The sequence below is a fragment of the Ochotona princeps genome, chromosome 2, assembly GCF_030435755.1.
Source record: "Ochotona princeps isolate mOchPri1 chromosome 2, mOchPri1.hap1, whole genome shotgun sequence".
In the NCBI taxonomy this organism is placed as follows: Eukaryota; Metazoa; Chordata; class Mammalia; order Lagomorpha; family Ochotonidae; genus Ochotona; species Ochotona princeps.
Window position 1 is genome coordinate 104,108,480 of NC_080833.1, and position 26,522 is coordinate 104,135,001.

General features: G+C 52.3%; 5 non-coding genes and 1 pseudogene across 5 annotated transcripts; 4 read left to right on the forward strand and 2 right to left on the reverse strand.

Annotated features, from left to right (window-relative positions):
* Positions 1 to 71, forward strand: TRNAG-CCC (transfer RNA glycine (anticodon CCC)). The gene has a single exon. It is a non-coding gene; the product is annotated as a tRNA-Gly (tRNA).
* Positions 72 to 4,886: 4,815 nt separating this feature from the next.
* LOC131478045 (destrin-like) lies at positions 4,887 to 5,425 on the reverse strand (annotated as a pseudogene).
* A 961-nt stretch (positions 5,426 to 6,386) lies between these two features.
* On the reverse strand, positions 6,387 to 6,459 carry TRNAK-CUU (transfer RNA lysine (anticodon CUU)). The gene has a single exon. It is a non-coding gene; the product is annotated as a tRNA-Lys (tRNA).
* Positions 6,460 to 15,743: 9,284 nt separating this feature from the next.
* On the forward strand, positions 15,744 to 15,907 carry LOC131479673 (U1 spliceosomal RNA). Its single transcript, XR_009245031.1, has one exon. It is a non-coding gene; the product is annotated as a U1 spliceosomal RNA (small nuclear RNA).
* Positions 15,908 to 20,950: 5,043 nt separating this feature from the next.
* Positions 20,951 to 21,114, forward strand: LOC131479667 (U1 spliceosomal RNA). Its single transcript, XR_009245025.1, has one exon. It is a non-coding gene; the product is annotated as a U1 spliceosomal RNA (small nuclear RNA).
* A 5,050-nt stretch (positions 21,115 to 26,164) lies between these two features.
* On the forward strand, positions 26,165 to 26,328 carry LOC131479674 (U1 spliceosomal RNA). Its single transcript, XR_009245032.1, has one exon. It is a non-coding gene; the product is annotated as a U1 spliceosomal RNA (small nuclear RNA).
* Positions 26,329 to 26,522: the final 194 nt, after the last annotated feature.

Here is a 26,522-nt window from a genome sequence, read left to right on the forward strand (position 1 = left end):
GCATTGGTGGTTCAGTGGTAGAATTCTCGCCTCCCACGCGGGAGACCCGGGTTCGATTCCCGGCCAATGCATATGCTCTGTGTTATGAGCTTTGCTTTCCGTTACTCTATCATATTTTTAAGTTCTCTTCGCCCCTTCCTTTTGTCCGAAACTCAGTTAGTGTTTACCACAAGCCTGATACTGCCGGCCCTTGGTATTAATTTCTTCGTAGTTAGTTGCTTTCTATCTTATTACACTGCCATCACTGGGATTTCTTTTACTCTCGATCAGATCAGAGAACATTTGGACACATTATCATCAGTAGTGATTCCAAGTAGATTGAGGATTCGCAGCAATATGTATTGTTTCCAAAGTTTTTCCTTTGCTTTCCGATTGTATACGGAGGGAGCGGAGCGAGAGCGGCGCCCGAGGCCACAGAGGCACCTGCCCAGCGGGAAGCGCCCGCACCCGCGGCCACCAGCGCTCAGCTCCCTTGGGGCCAGGCGCCTCCAGCGGTGAGGGACGCGCCCTCGGCCATCCCCGGGGCCTGGCCTCCCAGGCAGGGGACAGGCAAGGCGGCGAGGTCGGCCCGCTGCCCTCGGAAGCTGGGGTTACCCTGAGCGGTGGCTCCGCCTAGCACTACTGCACCCTCGTACACTTTAATTAGGGACCTGAAGATGTGACTTCTGTGGCGGTACCTCTATGCCCTTAACTGAGAGGTCTGTGATCGGAGCCAAGTCGTCTCCACATAGCTCGTTTTGGAGCTGTGGTGGTCGCGGTTCTCTAGCCAGCCCGTCATTTCACGCCAACGGAGAAGGACGCTTTCTTCGGGTTCCTGCAGGCCCGGTAAGGCGGGACCCTTTGGGATCCTCCCTGAACACCCAGGAGGGCTGGGAGAATCCGTCCCTCTGCAGAAAGGAATCTTTCATCTGTGGTAACCTTGGAGGGTTTTTTGTTTTTGTTTTTTCCTACTTCTTCTTGTGCCTGTGTTTTCTTCCCTCGACCCTTATTCATACACTGGAAGTTAAATCGGCTCTGGGATTTCTAGAATGACCTGCCATGCTGGAATCAAGGTTCTCGGCGTGGTTCTCTGGCTGCTCACGTTAGTGTTCCTAGGCAGTCTTCCTGGCGCACGATCATTCTCGTCAATTTACCTGAGGTATATTGATGGTCTTTCCGTTCTGTCTCCCTGACTGTCGGTTGTTTAGTACAACCATTTCTCTCCTCAAGTGAGTGAAAGTTCCAGCCCTATGACATAGCAGCATCTACATGGCCTGTCCGGGTCTGCATTCCAGTGATGCTATCCCTCCCACCCTGGCCTTTACGCTATGGTGGTGGGGCCCATTTGTCTCTCTCTCACCTGTAGCATACCCCACAACCCCCTGTCATTGCTCTAGTTTAAGGGATCAAGTGGTTTTTCAGCAGATTTCGATAGCAGGAGGATCCCGAATCCCACCCAGCTCCAGTTCTTCAGTCCTACGTATGGATCTTAACTTCCCCTTGATTCCTCTGTCCTTCACCTGCAGAAGTCCCTGGATGCTCTGCTGTGGGCAGCCTCTGACGAATCCGGTTGTGTGTGTCTTCAGCAGTCCTAGTGTGCTTACATTTCTGAGAGATTTGGTGGTGGGGAGGGTGGTATGTGATGACCAAATTAATGTGAATTTCCTTTCCTGTGTCCCGTAAGGATGTTTCTTTGCTGTCTTTTCACTCATGTGCCTCTTGGCAGAGTGTTGGGAAAAGAGCAAGACATCTGATGGGATCCTCATCTTTGTCCTGGTGTTTGTGCCATGACTCCTTCCTGTGGCCACTTTGCAGGTGTTTGCTTTGACCGCGATGGGTCTAGGCATCATCTCCTTCATGTTTCTGTGCTTTGGATGCATTCGCTGCTTGGATTTCTGCATTTACTCCTTGCTTTATGAGTAGCAACTTTTCAGCCATTGTTTCTTCTACAGGTTTCCCCACTCCACATCTCTGCCAATACACACATTTCCAGAGACTTGAATTTCTTAGCTATTGGGCATCCTGAGTGACCCACTCCCTAGTCATTAATGAGGTGTTAATTTTCTTACATTTTCCCTGTCAATAATCTACATTCTCCAGGTCTTTGTTGTCATTAATCATTGTTTCTGAGAATGTTCATCTGCTGATAGTCTTGTTCTGTGATGTTGAATACTCTTGGTCTTTTCTGCTGTTGTATATGTCATCGCAAGGTTTTCATTGGGATCACTGTTACATGCTCCAGATCTCTGTTTAGTTCTTGGGACATATGGGATACAGTCATACAAATTGTGTCACAGTCCTTTCTGCTGATTTGAACATTGTGCCACTTCCCACTCAGTTTCCAGTGTGTCTTTCTCACTGAATAGTCCATGTAGGGTGGTCTTTTTGCACGTGGCAAGCCTGGTGTTGATTGGAGGTTGCGCATTGTGACTTTTATAGCTTGTGAATAAGCTATTTCATTATCCCTATAAACAATGATTCTTTCTCTCCCCTAGCAAATCAGTGCATTACCTTGGATTTCCTCTGATCCATGTAGGTGTTACTTTGTTCCATTTCTGTTTGTTCCAAATCTGTTTTCATTTGCACTACAGAGGCGAGACATTCCTTCTTTTTATTTTCTTTACATGTTTATTTGTTCATTTGAAAGGCAGAGTTAAAGAGTGGGAGAGGGAGAGATTCAACAACCAAGGGTAGATGAGGCCAAAATCAGGAGACTGGAGCTTCAGTCTGGCTGGCTTCCAGGTTTCTAGAGCCAGAGGCTCTCAGAGTCTCCGACCTGGGCTTGTCCTTTGGCGTGGGCTTACCACCACTTCATCTTGGGGAACCAGAGCCCAGAAAACTAATGAGTCACCCCACCCTTGGCTTAACAACTTTGTGCCAGCTCAAACAACACCTCCAGAAAAACCTTGACAACAAGTCTAAAACCACTCTGCCACAGTAGAGTTTTCCACATGCAAGGAAATCACAGAGGCCAGCACATCCCAAGTGCATTAGATCAGCCTCACCCTGATCCCCTTCATGATCAAGGGATACCCTGACAGGTAATAAGAATATGTTGCTTTCCACCCAAGCACACTCACACACACTCTACACTTTCACACATGCTTGCATTGCTCCAAGCACACTACAGCACTTACAGGTAAATGAGGGGCCGAGACTGGTGGCTTAGAAGAGGGAAACTGGAGAATTTGGGAGGGGGGTGCTAAACCAGTATAACTGCTTATGTGGGAGACCAGAGCTGGGCTTATCAGAGCATGGGAAAGCCCTGGGTGGAGGGGCCTGTTTGGCAGGGCTTAACACAGTATCCAACAGTGAATGTTAAGGCAGGGTGTGGAGCCTGTTAGGCTGGGCCATGATACTAAACAGCATGTGAGAGAACTGGGTCCTGCCGGAGCAGACTCTGTAGGGGATGGTGGACTCACCGTGTGGGAGTGCTGTGCACCTGGTTTGCTGCAGGGCTGAGCTAGGCATGACCACAGAACTCACCAACACTCATAGGGTGATGGGGCAGAATTCAAGTCCCCTGCTCCCTGGGCTCAGAGCAGTGATAAGTCAGAGTGCTGGGATGCCTACCCGTCACTCCTCACACTCACTCTGCATCCAGTCAGCAGGAATTGGTGTTTCCTTGTCACTGGGTCATGGATGGTCTGTCCTGTGGGCCTTCCCTTTCTGGGAACGGAATGGAAGCAGGCATCCCTGCAGATGATTGCAAGGGGACCCCAGAGAGAGAGTGCAGGGGCAGCGAGAGAGTGCATGGTTCCTCAGAGCTCGGGGCCCCTCCCGTGCCTATAGGATAGAGAGTACCCGCCTCCCTGCTATCCAGCCAGGAACCTGACATGCTTAAGGCAGAAAGGCACGGGTGGACTTCTCCTGTCAGAGTGAGTGGACATGACCAAGATGGAGGACTAGGGCTGGAGACATCATGATGTAATTGATTCTTTTGTTTTATTTCACACATCAAGGTATCATTTAAATGAAGTAAACAAATTATAATGGAGCCCTGATTTGCACTGTAACTAGCTGTTAAAAGACACTGCACATTCTCCTGAAGACACACCATCACGTCCCAGATGTAAGGTTACTCTCCAGTTTCCCACCGTTCTAGTGGCAAGTCCACTGCACGTGCAGGAGCTCTGAAATAAGATCAGCATGTTAAGCTCAGTGTGAGGGCCAGTGGCTGAAATCCTGGCCTTGGGTTCTCCATGGGGGAATTCCACGTGGGCACCAGTTTGTGTCATGGCTGCTCTATTCTCATACAGCTTCCTGCTTGAGGCCTGGGAAAGCAGTGGAGGATGGCCCAAAGCCTTGGGACCCTGCACTTGTGTCGGAGATCCAGAAGAAGTTTCTGTCTCCTTGCTTCTGATCAGCTTTTTAAACCATTTTGGGAGTCAACCAGTGGATGGAAGATTTTACTCTGTGTTTTTCCTTGTCTCTATAAGTTTACCTTTCCAATAAAAATAAATAAATCTTGAGAAAAAAACCTCAGCATAAATCACAAGTGGACATGATTTCCCGGCAGTCTTTCTCACAAACTGGGCAGGATCAAAATACTATCAAAATACTGTCCAACTTAATCTTATTGTTATAGTAGTACATTAGTATCATTGCTTTCATGTCATGAGGAGAATTATACTCCATGATTCTGCTTCTTTTTAGAAGGAATAAGGAATTTGGACCAACACTATAACCTGATTTAACCAACCCACTCATCAAAGAAACAAAGTACTGCTGAGGTCAAAAAAGATGCAATAATTCCCTTCAGATGGCAGTAAGAATTTAATTTCACCCCAACAGAACTGAAGACTTAGATTTATTCTGGGCCATGATAGCGCCTTTACAGAATCTCTGGTTTACTTCTATCAAAGAGATCACAAGACATCCACTTTCAGCAAGATCCTGACCTAAACTTATTTGCTTAACTTATACAACAAGAAGATAACGTTACGTGGAGAAGCTTCCATGTGTGGCTCTGAACTAAGTTCCACGGGGCATCCTTCAAAAGCTGCAGTTAAGGACCCACCCAGCTTCTCTGCACTGTGCCCGACTGAGGTCTTCTGGCGCATGGGCCTGACATGCAGGTTTTATCCCTTGCAATTTCTTTTGATTGCATCCTTGGAATCTGCAGAGCTCATTTCACTTTTCAGAGGTTCTGGTTCTGATGCCCACCAAAAGGAATATCAGTTCTTCTTTTCTGGATTCCTTGGTTTCAAATCTGGCGTCATACAAAGCATAGCCACAGCACAGCCACAAGTGTTTTCAAGAAACATTCCCACAAAATGCTTGAAGGGGTCAGTTAGGACGACACCAACATCTCCAGCCAAGATCTTGCTTTCTGCTACAAGGATGGACTTTCTGTCTGCACTAAGAGCAAAATAACAACAACAACAGCTTTCTTTCTCTTCTTGATTTCTTCTGGTATGAAGCATTTCCGCACTTTCATGTCATAAAAGATGTTTCCCAACCGGCGGGTCCGGCAGCCCACGCCCCTGCTGCCCACCAGACTCGGAATCCGGGTAGATGGACCAGAGCAGACCCTTCACCTACAGGAGGCTAGGGGGGCAGGAAGTTTCTCCTTGCTAAGTTCTGGTTTTGGTAGGTGGGAAATGGGCCTCCTTCCTTGCTGGGCTTGTTCTGGTGTAATCTTGGGTGGACCTAGGAAGATCCTGGGAGGAGCAACTTCAGTCTGTCACTCCTCCCCGGCTCACCACAGGATCACAGTGTCCTCTCACGTACAGCTACCATGCAGTCCGTCATCTGGAGTCGATCTTCCTGTCGCTGGTGAGGGTGGCCCAGTCCGGTCCACCGTTGCTAAACAGTGCTCTCTGTTTGGAAACCAGGCTGAGGTGGCAGGCTGACATCCAGGGTGCTTGAGGCCTACAACTTGCCCTTGGGTGTGGGCCTGAGAAGTAAGTTCTGAGAAGCAAGTGCGGCAGAAGTCCCCGCAGGTTTCATTGACTAAAATCGGGTTCAGGAACTTGCAGCAATAACAGGTGAAACGGAAATTGTGCTTGGAGAAGAAACTCAAGACAAGATGGAGCTCCTGTGTCCACACAACTCGAATGTACTCTTCTGTGGCTTGGCGGGGTGGGGGTTGTGGGGTTACAGAAACCCTCGTGTTTAGCCCTCAGCCTCGTGGGCAAGTTCCCACAACTTCAAAATGGGCCTTAGAAAGCAGGAGAGAGATGGGTGTTTACAGCCAGCCAATCGCTCTCACATCTTCCACAAGGGGAGAGGCTCACTGAGGAGTCGGACGGGATGCCCACGGGCAGGAAAGTCAGCAGTGAGGAGTACCACGGTTGGCAAGAATACCACAATGGTTTCACAGGAGGGATGGTCCCACTTCCTAGGGTGGTGGTTGTGATTCTAGAGCTGAGACAGTTCTGCCTGTGGTGGCAAAAGTTAGCATGCGCCCAACGTGGAGCTCAAACCCACGACCCTGAGATTAAGGGTCTCATGCTCTACCGACTGAGCTAGCCCGACCACAACAGTAAGATACCCTTACCACTTCCATGTCATGACCTGCGCAAAGCAATACCTTCTTAGTGCAATTTATCATCAGGTACCATGAAGACATTGCCTAAAATGGGGCAGGAAAACACAGCTTTTCAATGGCAGCTTTCAGCCCTACCTACCCCGCGTTGGTGCAGGGACAGCCAGGCTTGCCAGCAGCAGGCATCACCTGTTACAAAACCTCCGCCTTTCCACAAATTCCCACTAAACTGGGTCGGTCACTCTGGACCCCCACTGCGAGGAGAAGGAGGAAGTGTGCCAGAGGACATGGATGGGAGTGCCGGCTTGCAGAGCAGAGGATGGCTCATGGAAAGAGAGGACTCACCATTCCTCGGAGGCCTAACTGGATTTTTCAATAGTAGTTCGTGTTGCTTTTAAGTGTACAGCCATGTTCACTTTTCAGGGCTCAAGGTGTCCCCAGTTGTACGCTCACCAGGATTCTGAGCCCAGACCCATGCAGCATTCTCAGTCCACTGTCAGTCCACAGCCAACGCTGCTCCCCTATACACAGGTGAGGACCTTGGTGTCCTTTCCCCAGGGTGCAATGAAGGACCCCAATGCCCTTCAGTGTGGGCTGTCTGGGTTAGCCTTGATGTTCACATAGTAAACATGGCTCCGTTGAGTGTGTATTCATGAGAAAGAGAAATCTGATCCCTGGGCAAGTTTTTCCCATTCGGTACATTAGAATTGCTAAAACCATTTATTGTGCAAACTGGATGAATTTAAGTTTTTCCAGGTGAGCATATGAATGAATTGGGAGATGTATGAAAAAAAAAACAACAATAATAAGATGAGTCTTGATGGGGAGAGGCTGGAAAAGAAAAGTTTAAAATGGAACAACAGTTTAGAGTGTATCTGACTGTGGTCAGTTTGCAGCATGCTGCTGAGAACATTCCTGAGATTCTAGTGCAGTTATCCCCTCTGGGAGGATCTGTTATACAAACAGAGCAGAGACCCAAGAGCTGAAAGCACTTCCCAGGCAAAGCAGGAAGAGATCACCAACGTGATCTTGGAATACCCGAGAGACACCTGCTGCCCTTGTTGTTGACATCCAGACAACAAAGCCAGGAGGTTGGAAAGCTTAGTGGTTCAGAAATGAATGGTGGGGTAGATCTGGAACTGTGGCTCACCAGGCCAACATTCCCCAATCAGCCGGAACCCCAGGGCTCTGTGCTGAGCTCCTGAGCCAAGTCACCTTGGTGCTTCTAATTTGACCCATAACTCAGAGCGAGTTCTCTCCACGTGGCACCTCTCGAGTTCTGTGTGTGCCCAGAGGTCTCCCTCAGTGCCCCCAACCTCTCATGGGCTCAGCTGGATGCCAGTGCTCAGCCTTGAGGAGCTGACACTGCCAGAACCTCGAGGCAGGGCCTGCAGGAGCCTTTTCTCTGTGATCCCAAGTCATTGAAAAACCAAACAAACACAGCAAGCTACATTCCTCGTGTTATGACCCAGATTAGATTCCAGTTTCTGGAACTGAGACTCCAGGTTGCCCAGCGAATGGCAGTAGCTGAAACACCTTAGGTCAGGTTTTTTAATCTGTTTTTCAGGTTCTCCTGATCATTCCAAAGTGTGGGTTCCCTCTCTGCAGCTGAGGTGCTTGGCCCAATGTCCTTGTCTTATTCCCTTCCCATCGCTTCTACAAATCCAGAAAACAAGTGTGTTTTGTTTTATTTCTGACAGTGACCTTCAAAAAGATGAAAAGGGAACTACCACAGTACCAGTTCCGATCACAGCCAACCCATGTAGCTCTCCCCTGTGACTGACAGAACGAGTGTTAGGACAAGGTTGTGCAGGTTCTTCTCACAGCTTAGCACAGAAATCAAAAGTCAGGATTCAATTGCCGACTGAGAAGTTTAATTGCAAAGTAAACAGATGAGTGTGAAAAGAAGAATGAAGGAGACAGCATCTCCAGTAGGCATCCAGAAGATGGGATGCCTCTTGAAAACAGAGAGGGAGACACATTGGGGTTCTAGGAAAAGTCCTGGGTTTTTAAGACCTTCCCTATTCTTCTTCAGGCAGGCACCTGCAGGGAAGGCATTCCCCATTGGTGCTCTCAACCAATCAGGAAATGGCTGGGTCTTTCCTGTGCCACCCGCTTGAAAGTCACATCCCCACTCCCACTGGTCACTAGCCCCAGAGACCCCAGGAGCTCAGCCTGTGCCAGAAGAAGGAGGAGAACAGGATTCCTCCCTGAGCTCAGTGTCTTAGAACGCCACCTGCAGCTGAGGGCTTGACTGCTGCCTTGCAGGCGGAACTAAGCCCTAGCAGAGCTTGTTTCCAGTTCAGCATCATCTCCCTCGGCTTCTCAGACTGTTGATGTCTACCCTGGACCCTCTCTGTCAATTGCAGAAGTGAGGACCTCTGCAGAAATGAGTTGTTTCTTTCTTATTTTGGCAAGAATACAATTGTAATACTGTATAAGAACCCATATTTCTCTTTCCATCCTGCTAGCAGCTAGCATAAGATGGAATACTCGTAGTTGCACAAAGTGGAATGATACTCAGAAGCAATGGGAAAAGAATGGTATTCTTGACGTAGCAGAGACTTCTGTCCTCTTTTGAGGTAAGGGTTTGGTGTATGTTCCTTGAAGAGGAAAGTGTGGTGAACTGGAGAGGTGGCAGCTCAGTTAGACGGACTGAGGGCTACAACTGCAGTCTTCATTCCTGTCTGAGTCTTTAAACTCTGAAGGATTTTCATTCACAGAGATAAGGACAGCTGATTCCCAACCAACATTGGATCTCGGGTCGTGGTGGTGAAAGCCCTGACTCCTGACTGCCAGGCCACGAGTGAAGCAATTGTTTGTTTCCACAGCACGTGGGTGCTTGCTTTGGAAAAGCACATCTGAGAAGCAGTCATCGCCAAGACTGATATTCACTTCTTTAAAAAAGATGTCTTTGGGGCCCTGCGGCGTGGCCTAGCGGCTAAAGTCCTCGCCTTGAACGTCCTGGGATCCCATATGGGCGCCGGTTCTAGTCCCGGCAGCTCCACTTCCCATCCAGCTCCCTGCTTGTGGCCTGGGAAAGCAGGAGAGGATGGCCCAATGCATTGGGACCCTGCACCCGCGTGGGAGACCCGGAAGAGGTTCCAGGTTCCTGGCATCGGATTGGCGCGCAGCGGCCCGTTGCGGCTCACTTGGGGAGTGACTCATCGGACGGAAGATCTTCCTCTCTGTCTCTCCTCCTCTGTGTATATCTGACTGTAATAAAATGAATAAATCTTTAAAAAAAAAAATAAAGATGTCTTTGAAAACCAGAATTACATGAACAGAGGGAGAGATGGATCTTGCAAAGGTTGGTTCCCTCCACAAATGGCCACAGTGGTCAGTTTGGGGCCCGGTCGAACCAGAAGCTTTTTCCAGGTCTCCTACATGGATGCAGTCATCCCTCCTGCTAGCAAAGTCTCCCCTTCAGGGAAGTTCTGCAAGGCCATCCCCTCCAGATGTTCTCAGAGCAGTGGAAAACCTGAATGCTGGTACACCAGCGCCTCACTCTGGACCGCTAATGGGAATTGGTGTATTCTGTACTGCAGCACTGATGTTCTGGCCACAATCCTTCCCTTCCTATGGAGGAAATAAAAGCAATAAAGGTGCACCTGAGCAAGGTGAGGAGACCCTGAAGATAGCGTGTTCAGGGGGGCTTTCATTGTGTAGCAGTTAAGACATTCGCCTAGGGCCCCGCGGCGTGGCCTAGCGGCTAAAGTCCTCGCCTTGAAAGCCCCGGGATCCCATGTGGGCGCCGGTTCTGGTCCCGGCAGCTCCACTTCCCATCCAGCTCCCTGCTTGTGGCCTGGGAAGGTGGTCGAGGACGGCCCAAACCTTTGGGACCCTGCACCCGCATGGGAGACCCGGAGGAGGTTCCAGGTTCCCGGCGGCGTCGGATCGGCGCACACCGGCCCGTTGCGGCTCACTTGGGGAGCGAAAACATCGGATGGAGGATCTTCCTTTCTGTCTCTCCTCCTCTCTGTATATCTGGCTTTCCAATACTAATAATAAAAATCTTAAAAAAAAAAAAAAGACATTCTCCTAATGCCTCAAAGGTCCCCAAAACATGGAGCCCAGTGAGGTAGCCTAGTGGCTGAAGTCCTTGTCTTGAACGGACCAGGTTTCCATATGGGTGTCAGTTCCTATGCTGGTGGTCCTACTTCCTATCCAGTTCCCTGCTTGTGGCCTGGGAAAGCAGTCGAGGATGGCCCAAAGCCTTGGGACTCTGCACCTGCATGGGAGACCCAGACGAGGCTCCTGGCTCCTGGCTCCAGACTTTGGCTCAGCTGAGCTCCAGCTGTTGTGGCCCCTTGGGGAGTGAATGTCTCTCCTCTTTCTGTATATCTGACTCTCCAATGAAAATTTTAAAAGGCCCCGCAAACAAAACAAGGTGAAAGTACAGTCCTTTTCCTGATGGAAGAAATGCATGGGCATGGTGTGTGAGAGCAGGAAAACAAGACAAAGCTTAGACTGCGACTAGGAGAACCTTCAGTTTCCTCATACGGGTCTGTCCCACAGACCTCAACCCTCCAACTGCTTTCTGTCTCTCATGCCTCAAGTCCCTTGAACATATAGACTGCTTAGAGAAAATGAATCTCGCCATTGTGGCAGCAAGGTTAGGCTGCTACCTGCCACCAATTCACCATGTGTCTAAGGCAGAGGCCGGAACAGGTGAGGGGCTGAGCCAAGCTGAGTCAAAACAACCATTGGCATGCGCATGATCTATGGCTGGGAGCAGGCGCGGTCGGGGAGCTAAGGGGACACCCTAACTGGGTTGAGGTTCCCACCAAGGGGCGTGTAGGCTGGAATGGGGGCTGCGTTCTGATCAGGAAACGATTGTAGTCTCCCTTGGCACAAGTGTGAACTGGGACTGGACGCTCCAAGCTGGGACAGACCCCAACACCGTCTGGTGTCCTGGAGGACCAGGGTAGCAGTGGGATGGATTAGGCTAGGTCTCAACCCCCTACTGAGCCATGTGTGTACCATATGTGGGTATGGATGAGCCGTGGCTAGACTGAAACATCCAACAAGAACCAGTGTGTGGGCCCGGCAGCGTGGCCTAGCGGCTAAAGTCCTCGCCTTGAAAGCCTCGGCATCCCATATGGGCGCCGGTTCTAATCCCGGCAGCTCCACTTCCCATCCAGCTCCCTGCTTGTGGCCTGGGAAGGCAGCCGAGGATGGCCCAATGCATTGGGACATTGCACCCATGTGGGAGACCCGGAGGGGGTTCCAGTTTCCCAGCTTCGGATCGGCGCGCATCGGCCCGTTGCGGCTCACTTGGGGAGTGAATCATTGGACGGAGGGTCTTCCTCTCTGTCTCTCCTCCTCTGTGTATATCTGGCTGTAATGAAATGAATAAATCTTAAAAAAAAAAAAAAAAAAAAAAAAAAAGAACCAGTTTGTGTTGAAGGCCAGTCAAGAAAAGCCACTGTCCCTGCTAGGACAGGAGGTGAACTGAAGTAGGGCTGACACATGGACCCACTGGTATGTGCAAAATCTGGTATTGGGAGAGGTTCTGATGGAGGAGCCTGGGCAACTCCTCTGGCAGGACACAGTCCCTGCAGGTAAGCACAAGAAACATGATAGGAAACAGCCCAGAGCAGGCCAGGGAAAGTTTCCCACTGGCATACATCTGGCATGGGTTGGGGGCAGACCAGACTGAATCAGTTCATGTCATCCACTGGCAAATCTGAGTACCAGAACAGAGTGTGGGTCGAGCCAAGTACAGTCATGACAAAAACCAGTGCACAATACGGAATGCCAAGGTGAGGTTGCGTGTACCAGATGTGACTGCAGCACCCAACCAGCACGTGTGAGAACCAGGAAGGAAGGGGGCAGAGCCGGCAGGGGGAATAAGGGGGGGTTCCCTTGCTGGACAGCTACTCCCACTGGAGAGCGTGAGCTGGGATGGGGGCAGACCAGACTAAGCAGGGCTACAACACCTGTGTGCCTCATGTGGACTAGATCAGGGAAAAGCCAGGCTGGGCTGAGTATTCCTACTGGTGCAAACAAAATTAGAGTGGGTGAGGGTTGTTTGGGCTTAGCCGCAGCATCAGCTGGCAGAAGCTGGCACTGGGGGCTAATTTTGTCAAGTCAAACCACAGAACCACTTAGACAGTGCATAATCCGGGAGTGAGAGAGACCTGGGAGGGAAATAGTGGGTTCCTCCCTCTTGGGTTATCACTCTCACGAGAGGTCATGAAAACTAGGATAGGGGCTGGGTGGCTAGCCAGAGAGGCGCTCAACAACATTCGTGAGGGCTGGACAGTTGAGCTGGGTAGAGGAAACTAAGCTTCAATACCCATTGACATGTATGAGAGCAGAAGGGGATGTGGGACAGACTGGACTAGTCTGCTACACATACTGGCAAAGCAGGGTAGGGGGCGGGCCTGGTGGGGTTATTGTGGGTCGCTCTGATTAGGCTGCAGTTCCCACTGGTTTATGCGAGGGTCAAGTATGTGCTGGGCAGAACCAGGCTGGACTGCAACACCCATTGCTTCCAGTGTAAGTCGGGGCTGAGAATAGAACCAACCCAGCAATTGCAACCACCAGCTGATCAGGGCGATGGACTGTGCCGGGCCCTGTGCTTGCTAGTACATACAAGAAGCTGGTTCTGGAACACCTCAAAGTTTCTTTAGGGATCTCCCCAATCTAAATGCTGGACTCAGAACCCTAACCAAGAAAAGACAGAAGACAGAACAAGTCAATCAACCACCTCAGCTACATGTTGGAGCGAAATACTGGGCAAACAGATACTCAGGACTACGTTAATCAGTGGATTCTTCAGTGACCTCATAGTAGTTGGAGTGGTGAGATTGGCAGCAATTCATAACTAGTGAACTATCAAAACCACTTGAGCAAGAACCTTGGAGCATGCCCCACATCTGGGACCTGGGGTGGGTGGGAAACTGGGTGGGCCTTCTCCCTCAATATCCCCTTTACCACAGACACATGAAGGAAACAATATGGAAATAATCGTCTTACCCACTTTCCTATAGCACTTGAACCTTTTTACCCTAATTAAGTATGTAAAGATTGTCAAAAATATAATAAAAAAACCCTCTGAGTTTCAACTAAAGAAATCCTTCTGAAAAATGATTCTAAGTCTGTAGCCAGATGCAAAGCATATGTCCTCACTATGCCTGTCCACACCAATTAAGCATGTTTGTTAACACACTCCTCTCCTAATTAATCCTCAAAAAATCATCTGACTCAAACCAGCCCAGAAACTGAAGCTGATCTCCCAGGTTGGAAGGTAAAATGCTGCCACTGAACTGCCATGAGTGCAATGCTGCCCAGTGCTTCCAGCAGACTGTATTTTCTTATAGAATTTCTCTACTGATGAGACAATAGTCCAAGACCGCATCCCCACACCCACTGATCCATAACCCCAAGGTATCATCACGCACAAGGCGAGGGAGGAGGAGAACAGGAGTCCTCCGTGAGCACACAACCCAAGGTGCCCCTCAGAAGAACCATGTGGACACACCCATGGAGGCGCGGTTACTCTCCCTGCCTTTTTGGCTGCGGACTGTCATGTTTCTGACGCCTGACTTGCAGATGTCTTTGTTCCTTTACCCCTGCATGAGAACTCACCCCAAGACTGTGGGCTACTGCAGCAGCCCCATTTGCCTTGTGGCGCTTTGCAACCGCCAGCAGGCATTGGTCAGGGCGTCTAACCAGATCAGCAGACTGCAGCTGACCCACACGTGAACTGTCTGTCCCATTACGGAGCTGGCAGGACCTCAGGGTGCTCACCCTCTCAGGAAGTTGTGGTGCGCGGGGGCTTTTCAGCAATGTGAGTGGAGGAGTAAGCACGGCTTTCTGGATGAAGTCTGCGATACAGGACAACAAAATCATGCTGATAACTTCAGAGTTTTGGAAGAAAAATGGTGTCTGCTGTTTGCATTCTTTAGATTCTTGAATTAAGTACCTGAACTGAGCTTTCCATTGTACTCGATAACAATGATTCAGAAATTTTTCCTTTGGTCAGGAAAAGTAAATATGAACATTTCCATTATGTTAGATGTAGATAGGTCAAAATATGGGAAATCAAATTAGCTGATAGGAAGCTCCCTGGCCGGGAACTGAACCCAGGTCGTGGTGGTGAGAGAGCTGAAGCCTAGCCATTAGACCACCAGGCAAACACAAAGAGAATACTACATGCATATCACTAATCACAATTACTTTACCGACTTCAAAGAAAGCTGCACTCTTGTGTGTGAACACAGCCAGAGTCATTGCTTATGTCCCTGCAACTCACAAAGACACACAATGGGCAACACACCACAACAAGGCTTGGCCACGAGCAACCGAGCAGCTTGGCAGAGTCCCCGGCGCTCAGACCGCGCTGCAGCCCGCGCAGGGCCGGAGTGCGAGCGCCGCCTTCGGGAGGGCGTGTGTGTGCCAGAGTCCTTCAGGCTGGGCCAGGTCTGGGCAGGCCGGAGCCGTGGAGTGGGCGCGAGGAGCTGCCGTGGGGCCTGCAGCTAAATCCCAAGCCGGCGCTGCGTGTTTCTAAGTAGAAAGTGGGGGAAATGATTCATGAAGGAAAATGAACCTTTCTTACACTCACTGTGGTGACTTGGACTGGAACCAACTAGGACTGCTTACAACTAAAAGCTGTAACTTCAAGACTCAACGATTACCCAATCGGACCCCCTCTCTCTTTTGGAACGCCTGGACAGGCACTCGGCTCAGTCCCTTCTCGATAATGCTCACGAACATCCGTGGATCATTCAGTCTTTGGGTCTCCATGGCACAAACACTTCGCCAAGACACCCTGACAAGTATGCGATCAGACCAACACCGCTCTTCATTTGCCACTGGGTCAACACAGTTGGAGGGACGAGGGCTGGGGCCCGGGGCAAAGCCCGAGGGAGGCGGACGGGCTGGATAGGGGCTAGGCGGGGACCAAGTGGGGCCATGGGACAGACAGGCACGTCCCTCCACTCTGGCTGAGCGGGGGTGGGCGGGGGTGGGGTGGGATGTGGGGGCGGGGCGGGGCGGGGCGGGTCTGGGCCAGAGAGGTCCCGGAGAGGGCGTGTATAAGTATGCAGATGTGGAAGCGCGGGGGCTGCTGGGCCAGCGGCTGCTGCAGGAAAACGAGCCGAGTTCCCGTAGTGTGTGAGCAAGTGTGAGACGGTGTGTTGCGAATGAATGGGCGCGCTTTTGTGCGTGTGAGGGCGCAGAGGGGCTGGAGCGCGCGTGCGCCAGTGAGCGTGTGTGTGAAGTGTCGGTGGTGTGTGTCTGTGTAGTGGCGTTGCGGCGGCGGCTCATACTTACCTGGCAGGGGAGATACCATGATCAAGCAGGTGGTTTTCCCAGGGTGAGGCTCTTCCATTGCACTTGGGAGGTGCTGACCCCTGCGATTTCCCCAAATGTGGGAAACTCGACTGCATAATTTGTGGTAGTGGGGGACTGCGTTCGCGCTCTCCCCTGACATCGTTGTGTCCCAAGGGCAGACCTGTGGCAGTGCTTCCCACACCCACTGTGCTACTGCATCACCCACTGCACACTCCACCACTCATTCTTGCTTCAGTCCTCTGCCCCGAGGACTGCTACTTGCCCTGCTCACCTGCCCTGCATCCCACGTCTCGCTGGCCTCCACAGGGCCACGGACTTGCAGCCCAGCGCGCACGCACAGACACACACAAAGCCCTACATGCCACGCTCACACCCCACTCCACTCCACTCCACTCCATTCCACACCGCCCCGTCACTGCCACTCCCAACCACCCCAGCCACAGGGAGCCACAGGACACTTGGCTACAGTCTCTCACAACCGACAAAACCACTCCTGCACCCCACACTGAAACCCTTCCTTTCTTTTCCTTTCCTGCAAGCAAGTCTCCAATGCACAAACACACACCTGGCTGCTGCTGCTGCTGCTGCTTTTCTTGGATTTGTTTTTTTTGAAGAGTAATTGCATTGCGTTATGTGACGCAGTTTCATCGGCTCTGGCATTGCCCACACCCCTTCCCGTACCCTCCCCCCATGGTGGGGATTCCTCCAATTTGGTGCAGTATGACACTTCAAACTCAGTCAAGAGCCTTTCATTGCAAGCATATACCAAGCCTAGAGTCCAGCATCTTGTCGTCCAGATTAGTTCGATGGTTTCTTGCGGAGACCATCTCTGGTCTGAAGGCAGAGCTGGCACAATAGCATCCCGACCAATCAAAAGCCACAACGCAACATCAACAACAAGTTACAACATTGTGGAATTCTTTGACATGGCATTGAGTAACCAATATGTTAGAAAATGCAAGTTCTTAACCACATCCTCTGACTACTTCATCGACATTTCAATTTTAGTTCATATACAACCGGCTTCTATACACCTTAAAATGGCTATGATAGGGTACTATTCAGCTGCCTCGTGTCTATTTTCATTTTAGTATTTAGCAGTTTACAGCGTTGAAGCATCATTTTGCTGAATCTGGCAGCTTTTAGGATAGTCGGAACTGGCTGATAACTCTAACAAGGCATATATCAACAGATGAAGTGCAGAACAGTTTTAGGAGGGGTGTGCAGAGAAATCTTCAATACATACCTTAGTGAGGAGTAGCTAATCGTTGTATCCTACCTAGTAAGGTATGTGTGTGTCCATACGCTGACCGTTTCCTGTCTGGTTCTACGCTTTCCTTGGTGTTCTCTGTCTATCTGTTCTAACTGGGAAACACCTGTCTTCTTGCAACTCTCCAATCTCCAAGAAAGCAAGCAGAACCGCTACAGCTTGCAGCAGCTGAGGCTGCTTGGTAGGGTACAAGCTGCGGAGTCCTCTTGTTGCTGCGGTCCTTTGCCTTTGAACTCTTTTCCTTTTCTTATTCCTTGTTATCAGCTTACGATATAGTTCCATAGCCCCTGTGATTTCCATAACCCCCCGCCCCACAGCTGCCCTCCCCACACCCACACCCACACCCACACCCCCACTGGGTATAGTTCTTCCTAAACTCTCACATGTCCATTCTATTGCCGAGACACAGTTAGCACTTTCACGGGGATCCCATCTTTGCTCCGGAAGTAGAGACGCTCATACAGACTGCATCGTGTTCTCACATCTGGATGTGACAGTCTCCATGACAGTCACCACAGCACATCCCCTTAAATGAAAGGCCGCCATACAATACCAACGACAGGAAGGACAGAAATGAAAAACGACCGCGAAGTGAAAGAGCATGCTGCTGAATGACCAATGTGTCCCTGAAGAAATGAAAATCAAGAGCTTTCTTGAAGAAAATGATGCTACCGTATGATCTAGGAGTCAGTGGAGAGTTTAACCAGAAACAAAGCGTTCTGAAGAGATGAAGTGAAAGAAAAGAAAACGAAAACCCGTGAGAAGATGCAGTTTCCGCTTATCTTTGTTGGTGAGCTATGTCTTCTGCAGGCGATAAAGAGATGGGTTTGGTTTCGTTTTGTTTTGTGTTTCCATCCAGTCTGCTAATCTATGATGTTTGGTGAACGTAAGTCATTTCCATTCAGGTGGTAATTGGTTCGTGTCCTTTCAGCAATGGGTTGTTCACTGATTTAGCCTTTAGTCTCCTGGGATGTTCTTCCCATTTGCCTTTGGTTTTGGTGGGTGCTATTCCTCTTCTCTGCCAAGAGAACAGCTAAAGTATCCTGTGTAGGGCAGGTTTGGAAGAGGCATATGCTTTCAGCTTTTCTTGACCGCGGGAGAGTTTTATTTCACTTTCAAAGACAAAGCAAAGCTTTGCTGGCTACGTCATCCTGGGCCGACAGCCTTGTGCTGTGTTCGAGACTCTCCACTATAGTTTTAATTGACTGTGCTGTATTCTGCAGTTCTGATATTTCAGCTCTCATTTGGATCATCCCCTGCGTGACACGTTCCTTCAATTTCCTGACCTTCTGCTTGACGTGCTTCTCGTCGTTGATAGGCAGCTGTGTACCAAGTGTTTTGGATTCTGTATCCTCCATTTCTCCACGTATTCCCCAGTTACCTCTGAGGTTGGCCGAGGCCTCTGCTCTTTTCCAGGGACTCTGGAGTACCATCCGTCGTGCCTTTGTCTCCTCTTTTGCTCTTGGTCATTGCGCTGCTGGTCATCAGATTCTTCTCCTTGGGGCAGGTTTCTAAGCTGTGTCACCCACAGGTCTACAGTGTGCGTTTACTTATTGTGGTTGGCAAACGGCTCTTGGTTTGCAGTCGCTTGTGCCACCCCCTCCAGCGAGTTCCAGGTCGGCAGTTGTTATGTTAGGCTTCCACCATGGCAGCCCCAGCTCCTGGCTCCTGGCTCCTGGCTCACCACTCTCCACCTTTTGAGTCGTAAGATGCCAAAGGCGATATTATTTTCCCTGCGGGACCAGTGCGATGCACTGAGCTCGGTGAGTTTGCTCCCAGCCCAGCGTATGCGCAGCTCACTGCTGTCCCTGCAGTCTTCGTTTTTCCACACCGTACAAAATGGCATCTGACGTGCCTCTAGCAGAGCTCTTGATCTGCCGGCCGCCAGGTCTGAGGGCTAACTCGGACCTATCTCGGGTGACAGCTGAGGGTTGTCACGTTGCTGCAGGTCCCTGAGCCGGAAATGAGTTCGTTCTCAGCTCAGTGCATGTGCAGTACTGTCCCATATAGCCTTTGTCCTCCTGCAGAAAATGGTGCCCAAGTCGGCTCTAGGGGGCAGACGGGGCTGTGAAATCTACCCTGCTCCCACACCGCCATCTGGGACCTGCCGCTCTGCCTCTGCTCCTGGTCAAGTCCAACAGACCAGCAGCACGGGCAGTTCTTTGCCTGGGTTCGCCTCCTGAGCTGCCGGTGAATGTCCCTTGCCACCTTGCTGCTGCTGGAGCTCTGGCTGCCGGTGCAATTCAGACTGCCGCCTGCTGAAGGCCACTGGGGTATCGGTCAGTGCCACACCAACACCGTTGTCTCCTCTGCTTTCCTGTGTCTGTCAGTCTCCAGGTGCCCCGCTGCGTGCTGCCTTTCTGTCCTCTCCTATTTCCTGGGAATGTGCCCATCTCTGCTTCACACGGGCTGATGTTTCTCCGTCTGTTTGAACACATCCTGACCCTTGAATCCCCGAAGCCGCACTCTTCTGTCACACAGCAATCCAGGAGTTGGTAGGGCCAAGTCAGCCGCGGGTCTACTTGGGTCGACCACTCTGGCTGCCGATGGCGCTTCCTCATCCACCCTGACCTGCGTCCTTGCGCCAGTGGAAGCTGCAGCCAAGTTTCCCCACTAGGCCAAGCACCAGGTCTTGCGCTTTCCAGCACTTCGTGCTGTGGTCGTTGCAGCCCTGCCAGGCCTTCACCAGCCCCAATCCCAATCCCACCCCCCAATCCCAGCTCTTACGCTCCTCAGTGGAGTGAGTGGGAGCAGTGGCTCAGCAGCCTTCCTCCCACCCCTGCCACAACTCCTCCTATGCTCGATCACTCCCAGCCTGGTGCCCCGTCTCACCTCGGCATTGGGCTCGGCCTGACTTGGCCCACCTCCAGTCCTGACCTTCGCTGTTGGGCACCGCAACCTTGAAGACCAGCCCACACCTATTCCGGCTCTCTCGGATCGGGTACTACCGCTCAGCTCTGCCTCGTCTACCCCCAGACCTGGCTCTCATGTGCAGCAGTGGGTGCCCCTACTTGGCCCACTGTGGCGTGGCCTATCCCCCGTCTTGTCTTAGCCCTTGCCTTTGGATGCTGCAGCCTGACCTGGCCAGGCCCACCCGCAGTCCCAACTCTTGCCAGCGGGGGGTGCCGCAGCCTAGCCCTGCTCTGCCTGCCTCCATCCCTGGCTCTCATGCAACCCTGTCGATGTGATAACCTGGCCTGTCATGGTCCACAAGTCAGCCTGACTCCTGTGCTTGTGGTTGTGCCTGGGTTTGGCGCGGAGCCAGCCGCCTGTCCCCGTCCCGCTGCCCCTCTGCCTCGGCTCAACCCACACACCTGCTGGTGAGCGACACAGCCCTGCCCAGCCCAACCAACACCCAGCCCTGACACCAGCCCTGCCTGCTCACCAGCAGGAGATGCAGCGCCCTCAAAGAGTTCCCCAATTCCCCCCACCAGGGTCGCGGCATGAGATGGGCCAAGGCCCAGGACAGCTGGGAGGGACGAGGGCTGGGGCCCGGGGCAAAGCCCGAGGGAGGCGGACGGGCTGGATAGGGGCTAGGCGGGGACCAAGTGGGGCCATGGGACAGACAGGCACGTCCCTCCACTCTGGCTGAGCGGGGGTGGGCGGGGGTGGGGTGGGATGTGGGGGCGGGGCGGGGCGGGGCGGGTCTGGGCCAGAGAGGTCCCGGAGAGGGCGTGTATAAGTATGCAGATGTGGAAGCGCGGGGGCTGCTGGGCCAGCGGCTGCTGCAGGAAAACGAGCCGAGTTCCCGTAGTGTGTGAGCAAGTGTGAGACGGTGTGTTGCGAATGAATGGGCGCGCTTTTGTGCGTGTGAGGGCGCAGAGGGGCTGGAGCGCGCGTGCGTCAGTGAGCGTGTGTGTGAAGTGTCGGTGGTGTGTGTCTGTGTAGTGGCGTTGCGGCGGCGGCTCATACTTACCTGGCAGGGGAGATACCATGATCAAGCAGGTGGTTTTCCCAGGGTGAGGCTCCTCCATTGCACTTGGGAGGTGCTGACCCCTGCGATTTCCCCAAATGTGGGAAACTCGACTGCATAATTTGTGGTAGTGGGGGACTGCGTTCGCGCTCTCCCCTGACATCGTTGTGTCCCAAGGGCCGACCTGTGGCAGTGCTTCCCACACCCACTGTGCTACTGCATCACCCACTGCACACTCCACCACTCATTCTTGCTTCAGTCCTCTGCCCCGAGGACTGCTACTTGCCCTGCTCACCTGCCCTGCATCCCACGTCTCGCTGGCCTCCACAGGGCCACGGACTTGCAGCCCAGCGCGCACGCACAGACACACACAAAGCCCTACATGCCACGCTCACACCCCACTCCACTCCACTCCACTCCATTCCACACCGCCCCGTCACTGCCACTCCCAACCACCCCAGCCACAGGGAGCCACAGGACACTTGGCTACAGTCTCTCACAACCGACAAAACCACTCCTGCACCCCACACTGAAACCCTTCCTTTCTTTTCCTTTCCTGCAAGCAAGTCTCCAATGCACAAACACACACCTGGCTGCTGCTGCTGCTGCTGCTTTTCTTGGATTTGTTTTTTTTGAAGAGTAATTGCATTGCGTTATGTGACGCAGTTTCATCGGCTCTGGCATTGCCCACACCCCTTCCCGTACCCTCCCCCCATGGTGGGGATTCCTCCAATTTGGTGCAGTATGACACTTCAAACTCAGTCAAGAGCCTTTCATTGCAAGCATATACCAAGCCTAGAGTCCAGCATCTTGTCGTCCAGATTAGTTCGATGGTTTCTTGCGGAGACCATCTCTGGTCTGAAGGCAGAGCTGGCACAATAGCATCCCGACCAATCAAAAGCCACAACGCAACATCAACAACAAGTTACAACATTGTGGAATTCTTTGACATGGCATTGAGTAACCAATATGTTAGAAAATGCAAGTTCTTAACCACATCCTCTGACTACTTCATCGACATTTCAATTTTAGTTCATATACAACCGGCTTCTATACACCTTAAAATGGCTATGATAGGGTACTATTCAGCTGCCTCGTGTCTATTTTCATTTTAGTATTTAGCAGTTTACAGCGTTGAAGCATCATTTTGCTGAATCTGGCAGCTTTTAGGATAGTCGGAACTGGCTGATAACTCTAACAAGGCATATATCAACAGATGAAGTGCAGAACAGTTTTAGGAGGGGTGTGCAGAGAAATCTTCAATACATACCTTAGTGAGGAGTAGCTAATCGTTGTATCCTACCTAGTAAGGTATGTGTGTGTCCATACGCTGACCGTTTCCTGTCTGGTTCTACGCTTTCCTTGGTGTTCTCTGTCTATCTGTTCTAACTGGGAAACACCTGTCTTCTTGCAACTCTCCAATCTCCAAGAAAGCAAGCAGAACCGCTACAGCTTGCAGCAGCTGAGGCTGCTTGGTAGGGTACAAGCTGCGGAGTCCTCTTGTTGCTGCGGTCCTTTGCCTTTGAACTCTTTTCCTTTTCTTATTCCTTGTTATCAGCTTACGATATAGTTCCATAGCCCCTGTGATTTCCATAACCCCCCGCCCCACAGCTGCCCTCCCCACACCCACACCCACACCCACACCCCCACTGGGTATAGTTCTTCCTAAACTCTCACATGTCCATTCTATTGCCGAGACACAGTTAGCACTTTCACGGGGATCCCATCTTTGCTCCGGAAGTAGAGACGCTCATACAGACTGCATCGTGTTCTCACATCTGGATGTGACAGTCTCCATGACAGTCACCACAGCACATCCCCTTAAATGAAAGGCCGCCATACAATACCAACGACAGGAAGGACAGAAATGAAAAACGACCGCGAAGTGAAAGAGCATGCTGCTGAATGACCAATGTGTCCCTGAAGAAATGAAAATCAAGAGCTTTCTTGAAGAAAATGATGCTACCGTATGATCTAGGAGTCAGTGGAGAGTTTAACCAGAAACAAAGCGTTCTGAAGAGATGAAGTGAAAGAAAAGAAAACGAAAACCCGTGAGAAGATGCAGTTTCCGCTTATCTTTGTTGGTGAGCTATGTCTTCTGCAGGCGATAAAGAGATGGGTTTGGTTTCGTTTTGTTTTGTGTTTCCATCCAGTCTGCTAATCTATGATGTTTGGTGAACGTAAGTCATTTCCATTCAGGTGGTAATTGGTTCGTGTCCTTTCAGCAATGGGTTGTTCACTGATTTAGCCTTTAGTCTCCTGGGATGTTCTTCCCATTTGCCTTTGGTTTTGGTGGGTGCTATTCCTCTTCTCTGCCAAGAGAACAGCTAAAGTATCCTGTGTAGGGCAGGTTTGGAAGAGGCATATGCTTTCAGCTTTTCTTGACCGCGGGAGAGTTTTATTTCACTTTCAAAGACAAAGCAAAGCTTTGCTGGCTACGTCATCCTGGGCCGACAGCCTTGTGCTGTGTTCGAGACTCTCCACTATAGTTTTAATTGACTGTGCTGTATTCTGCAGTTCTGATATTTCAGCTCTCATTTGGATCATCCCCTGCGTGACACGTTCCTTCAATTTCCTGACCTTCTGCTTGACGTGCTTCTCGTCGTTGATAGGCAGCTGTGTACCAAGTGTTTTGGATTCTGTATCCTCCATTTCTCCACGTATTCCCCAGTTACCTCTGAGGTTGGCCGAGGCCTCTGCTCTTTTCCAGGGACTCTGGAGTACCATCCGTCGTGCCTTTGTCTCCTCTTTTGCTCTTGGTCATTGCGCTGCTGGTCATCAGATTCTTCTCCTTGGGGCAGGTTTCTAAGCTGTGTCACCCACAGGTCTACAGTGTGCGTTTACTTATTGTGGTTGGCAAACGGCTCTTGGTTTGCAGTCGCTTGTGCCACCCCCTCCAGCGAGTTCCAGGTCGGCAGTTGTTATGTTAGGCTTCCACCATGGCAGCCCCAGCTCCTGGCTCCTGGCTCCTGGCTCCTGGCTCACCACTCTCCACCTTTTGAGTCGTAAGATGCCAAAGGCGATATTATTTTCCCTGCGGGACCAGTGCGATGCACTGAGCTCGGTGAGTTTGCTCCCAGCCCAGCGTATGCGCAGCTCACTGCTGTCCCTGCAGTCTTCGTTTTTCCACACCGTACAAAATGGCATCTGACGTGCCTCTAGCAGAGCTCTTGATCTGCCGGCCGCCAGGTCTGAGGGCTAACTCGGACCTATCTCGGGTGACAGCTGAGGGTTGTCACGTTGCTGCAGGTCCCTGAGCCGGAAATGAGTTCGTTCTCAGCTCAGTGCATGTGCAGTACTGTCCCATATAGCCTTTGTCCTCCTGCAGAAAATGGTGCCCAAGTCGGCTCTAGGGGGCAGACGGGGCTGTGAAATCTACCCTGCTCCCACACCGCCATCTGGGACCTGCCGCTCTGCCTCTGCTCCTGGTCAAGTCCAACAGACCAGCAGCACGGGCAGTTCTTTGCCTGGGTTCGCCTCCTGAGCTGCCGGTGAATGTCCCTTGCCACCTTGCTGCTGCTGGAGCTCTGGCTGCCGGTGCAATTCAGACTGCCGCCTGCTGAAGGCCACTGGGGTATCGGTCAGTGCCACACCAACACCGTTGTCTCCTCTGCTTTCCTGTGTCTGTCAGTCTCCAGGTGCCCCGCTGCGTGCTGCCTTTCTGTCCTCTCCTATTTCCTGGGAATGTGCCCATCTCTGCTTCACACGGGCTGATGTTTCTCCGTCTGTTTGAACACATCCTGACCCTTGAATCCCCGAAGCCGCACTCTTCTGTCACACAGCAATCCAGGAGTTGGTAGGGCCAAGTCAGCCGCGGGTCTACTTGGGTCGACCACTCTGGCTGCCGATGGCGCTTCCTCATCCACCCTGACCTGCGTCCTTGCGCCAGTGGAAGCTGCAGCCAAGTTTCCCCACTAGGCCAAGCACCAGGTCTTGCGCTTTCCAGCACTTCGTGCTGTGGTCGTTGCAGCCCTGCCAGGCCTTCACCAGCCCCAATCCCAATCCCACCCCCCAATCCCAGCTCTTACGCTCCTCAGTGGAGTGAGTGGGAGCAGTGGCTCAGCAGCCTTCCTCCCACCCCTGCCACAACTCCTCCTATGCTCGATCACTCCCAGCCTGGTGCCCCGTCTCACCTCGGCATTGGGCTCGGCCTGACTTGGCCCACCTCCAGTCCTGACCTTCGCTGTTGGGCACCGCAACCTTGAAGACCAGCCCACACCTATTCCGGCTCTCTCGGATCGGGTACTACCGCTCAGCTCTGCCTCGTCTACCCCCAGACCTGGCTCTCATGTGCAGCAGTGGGTGCCCCTACTTGGCCCACTGTGGCGTGGCCTATCCCCCGTCTTGTCTTAGCCCTTGCCTTTGGATGCTGCAGCCTGACCTGGCCAGGCCCACCCGCAGTCCCAACTCTTGCCAGCGGGGGGTGCCGCAGCCTAGCCCTGCTCTGCCTGCCTCCATCCCTGGCTCTCATGCAACCCTGTCGATGTGATAACCTGGCCTGTCATGGTCCACAAGTCAGCCTGACTCCTGTGCTTGTGGTTGTGCCTGGGTTTGGCGCGGAGCCAGCCGCCTGTCCCCGTCCCGCTGCCCCTCTGCCTCGGCTCAACCCACACACCTGCTGGTGAGCGACACAGCCCTGCCCAGCCCAACCAACACCCAGCCCTGACACCAGCCCTGCCTGCTCACCAGCAGGAGATGCAGCGCCCTCAAAGAGTTCCCCAATTCCCCCCACCAGGGTCGCGGCATGAGATGGGCCAAGGCCCAGGACAGCTGGGAGGGACGAGGGCTGGGGCCCGGGGCAAAGCCCGAGGGAGGCGGACGGGCTGGATAGGGGCTAGGCGGGGACCAAGTGGGGCCATGGGACAGACAGGCACGTCCCTCCACTCTGGCTGAGCGGGGGTGGGCGGGGGTGGGGTGGGATGTGGGGGCGGGGCGGGGCGGGGCGGGTCTGGGCCAGAGAGGTCCCGGAGAGGGCGTGTATAAGTATGCAGATGTGGAAGCGCGGGGGCTGCTGGGCCAGCGGCTGCTGCAGGAAAACGAGCCGAGTTCCCGTAGTGTGTGAGCAAGTGTGAGACGGTGTGTTGCGAATGAATGGGCGCGCTTTTGTGCGTGTGAGGGCGCAGAGGGGCTGGAGCGCGCGTGCGCCAGTGAGCGTGTGTGTGAAGTGTCGGTGGTGTGTGTCTGTGTAGTGGCGTTGCGGCGGCGGCTCATACTTACCTGGCAGGGGAGATACCATGATCAAGCAGGTGGTTTTCCCAGGGTGAGGCTCTTCCATTGCACTTGGGAGGTGCTGACCCCTGCGATTTCCCCAAATGTGGGAAACTCGACTGCATAATTTGTGGTAGTGGGGGACTGCGTTCGCGCTCTCCCCTGACATCGTTGTGTCCCAAGGGCAGACCTGTGGCAGTGCTTCCCACACCCACTGTGCTACTGCATCACCCACTGCACACTCCACCACTCATTCTTGCTTCAGTCCTCTGCCCCGAGGACTGCTACTTGCCCTGCTCACCTGCCCTGCATCCCACGTCTCGCTGGCCTCCACAGGGCCACGGACTTGCAGCCCAGCG